The sequence below is a fragment of the Macrobrachium nipponense genome, chromosome 1 (genome assembly GCF_015104395.2).
Source record: "Macrobrachium nipponense isolate FS-2020 chromosome 1, ASM1510439v2, whole genome shotgun sequence".
NCBI classification, from domain to species: Eukaryota; Metazoa; Arthropoda; class Malacostraca; order Decapoda; family Palaemonidae; genus Macrobrachium; species Macrobrachium nipponense.
The window spans coordinates 94,348,718-94,352,646 of record NC_087200.1 but is presented as its reverse complement, the minus strand read 5'-3'; positions in this window follow the sequence as shown (position 1 = coordinate 94,352,646).

The window sequence follows — 3,929 nt, the reverse complement described above, 5'->3', positions numbered from 1 at the left end:
CCAAAAAAGGAGAAAAGAAAAATCAACGGCACCATTAACTATCTCCCGTAACTCATCAGATGTCAAGCAATTATATGCTGAACTCATAAAAAAAGGAAAAAAACTAAAATAATGTGTTGTTAGTTCCTCCCAATATTCAAAAAAGATTTCACCTCCCTTGATAGCATTAAAACGCCCACGTATTAGTATAAAAAAAATCAGTATCAGAAATATCACTATCACAAAATCACCAAAAAAAATTGCTATCATCAAAATCACCAGTATCAGTACAAAAAATATCACCAATGTTAATGCTTGTCCATTCTCCAAAAATTCAGCACAAAATTCAGCAAAAGTTCAGCAAGTTTCAACACAATTCACCAAGATTCAGCCAGATTCATCAAGATTCAGCAAAACTCATCCCCGTGAATCACTGAAATATTCTCCAAAGTTACAAGAACTCAACAATTAATTAACACAAGACTTCTCCCATTAATTCCTTGTAATAATTATCTGTAATAATTATCAACTAATCTCCCATGAAATATCTCAAATCTCTCGTAAAACAATTCTCCCGTAATGATAATTATATTTAAGCAAACCTCCCGTGACACATCTCAAGTATAATAATTACTAATAATAATAATAACTCTCCATAGCAATAATTCTCTTGCAAAAATTTCAAGTAAAGGTGAAATTCAAATAGCATACACAGTATTGCTGAATCTTATGACATACAATTTCTCCAGCATACACCATGACATAACACCATTGCCACACAACACAGATATAACACCAATCATCGGCATTTCAAAGTAATTTCTCCAACACAATAAAAAAATAATCTGTGTATCCCCCTTATATTTGTGTCTTTCAAGGCACAAGTAAAACATACTCCCATACAATGCATTTCAATTCGCTTTTTATTTCCTTTTCTCTTCCTCCAAGGGAGAAAAAAAAATCTCTTTTCTTTAAAAAAAAAAAAGACTCTACGGGCGTTTCACTTCATCAACTTATCAATCAGCTGATATCTTAGCATCCAATGTCAAGGCCAGACTTGTCTTCAACAGCCCGACAAAGAAAAAAAAAAGAAAGGGGGAGTTCACCCACACTGAGAAAAAAAAGGTTTCTCCCCCCCTGAGAACAACCCCTCAGTCAAGCGACAGAACAGCCCGAGGCATACCAGCAGTATCCCCCATCTCCCCTTGAACAGTCTGAGGACCCCTTCCCAAGGTATACACTAGTGCCCATCCCTGCACTATCTCTCGAGGGAGGCCAATGGTACCCTCGCAATACAACGCGCTTCTCTGCAGAAATGTGCTGAGCCCGTAAAATTGTGGCCGCTTTGTCTTTAAGCCAAGTATTTATCTAAGCACAGTTCACATGCATAGAAAAATACACTCCTATGTTTTAAACAAAGACGAATGCATACGTCTATTATAAACACGTGCAAATAAAGAAAATACGTCACCATGGGGCAAAGACAAGAAAAATTGTTGACCTCTTGAACCAATCCCATAACCCTGAAATATTTAAACAAAAACCCTCTCCCTTTGATAAACAATAGTTTTTTAATACTCACCACTCCATAATGGGAACAAAAGGAACTCGAAATTCTCGTAAAACGCGGCAGTGATATATGCATTAAGCACAACACCCGCATGGGTATCTCGGAATACACTCGTCATTACACAAGCAAAAGTCACACTGGGTGCGCTCACTGCTTCTAGGCTGACTCCCTGGGAAAAATGCTGAGTCCAATAAAATCCTTCCCTCCCTTTAGCACAGTTAACAGACAGATATTTTCTCATTTTTTCTCACTAAGTAACTGAAAACTAACAGTTTAACGATTTTCCACAATCCCACCAAGGCTTTGTTGTTCGAAAACTATCGCTAAACCATAACCCCTTTTATTTTCTAACTGGCCACCCATCTCTACATTGGCGTTCCCAGGCATAAAAAAGAAAGAAGACTTTTATATCCCCTCTTAACCGTCTGCCACCACTGTAACTGGGGGGATTCTTCCCCCCCATTATTCATAAGGTAAGCGTGGACACGAAACGGAAGGCAGACCCCATTACTCATAACCTTTCTCTCTCTCTCTCTCTCTTCTCTCTCTCTCGGCAAGGAATCTCTCTCTCTCTCTCCACCTCTTTCTCTCCATTCTAACAGGTAATGAATATGAGAGAGTTGCGTCATAACATTAACGTTTATTAACAAGAATAAATAAATCAATCAACCAAGTAATCCAGTCTTACAGACTAACTCAAAAACAGTACAATGTCTAGTCACCAAAAAAAAGTCTACACCCCTCTGGGAACTCTTTGTCCCTCTGCATTCCACAAGTACCAGAATCGTCTGTTTCAAAGATACAGAACACATCCCGGTAAGTACACACAAGTTTAAAGACAAAGTTAATAAAATGGAACATCTTACAAGATATCAAACAAGCCATCCCTTTGGCTAAAGCACTTCAACTTGGCTAAAGTAATTCAACTCACCCATTGCAGCCGGAATATCTCACTCACTGATAAATAAAAACACTTTGGCATCTGCCATCGTGGCTTTGCCTTCCTCCCACGAATCTCTGTGCAAGTCTTCCCATAGACTTGGCTAGTGATACATTATGAATAGAAGAGGCGCACACGCACATACGAATGCACACTTCAACAATGCCTCATATTACTGGCTACAACCAGTTTCCCAAAGGCACTTTGAGAAGAGTTCATAAAACTGTCGTGCATTGACTTGTCGAACTAATCATTTTTATCTCACGCCATCCCCAGAATCTCATTGACAGCTACTCTCAGGTCGTCACCTCTACACTGTTCTCCACATTCCACAGGTCACAGGGAACACATGGACAATATATTATTAATCAAAAACCCTGGGCCTTACAGATATATATATATATATGTGTGTGTGTGTATATATACATATATTGTATTATCAAGAACAGTTACCAGATCGTAGTGCTACTCTCTGTTAAGTTGTTTGACACCATATCAAGAGACGGTCTTTCTTCAGGTTTATGGTAAATCGAACTACAGTCATATGACTTACAATTACACCTCCGCCTTTCGAAGACGACACTCTATTGGAAGACGATACGTCCTACACATACACACTATATATATATATATATATATATATATATATATATATATATATATATATATACTGATCAAGAGACTTAAATAAGGGCAAGGAAATGAGTTTATAATATATAGCAACATTACAATTTGTTATTTAGCTCACATCATTAAAGTAGAACCGCTGCGACTATTATTGTTAGTTTGTTACTAAATTGGACATCATTGCCATTAAAAGGCAATGCTGTAATGCTATTATATTCAACGTGTTACTTTACCCTGTAGGAGTTCCTCGAGAATTTTCAGTCTAGTAATTATTCAGACTGAATACGGATGTGCGATGTAAATGGGTATTTGTGAGCCTGTTTCCCTCCTACATGCATTTAAAACTATTTTCTAGACCTATACACAATAAATAGGTTTATAACATTCATATGACTGATTAAATGGGATATTTGCACATGTATGTGCTCATAGAGAGAGAGAGAGTACTGAAAAAACAAAATAGCTGTACCACATCCTCATCTATAACTATAACTGGTTTTATGCCTCTCAAGGCATTTTGCCTCCGTGATCCACGCCACGGTAACCATTCATCAAAGCCTATAGACCAAGCGTCTCATAATCCTTTCCGTCCGTCAGTTTCGAATAGGCCTAATATCACATCCTTGACTCGGCTACAGTTTATAACTCCTACCCAAAGTCCCCTGTTATCAAGCATTTCCATAGGCCTATGCGTCTCCCGTGGGCCTGTTTCCTTTTGAGGGTTTGGTTTAGAAGGGATGAGTACCTGTAGTGTAATGGCGCAGGCCTTCGATGGAATGTCTGAAAGCAGCCATAAAAAAAAGGAAGCCTTGA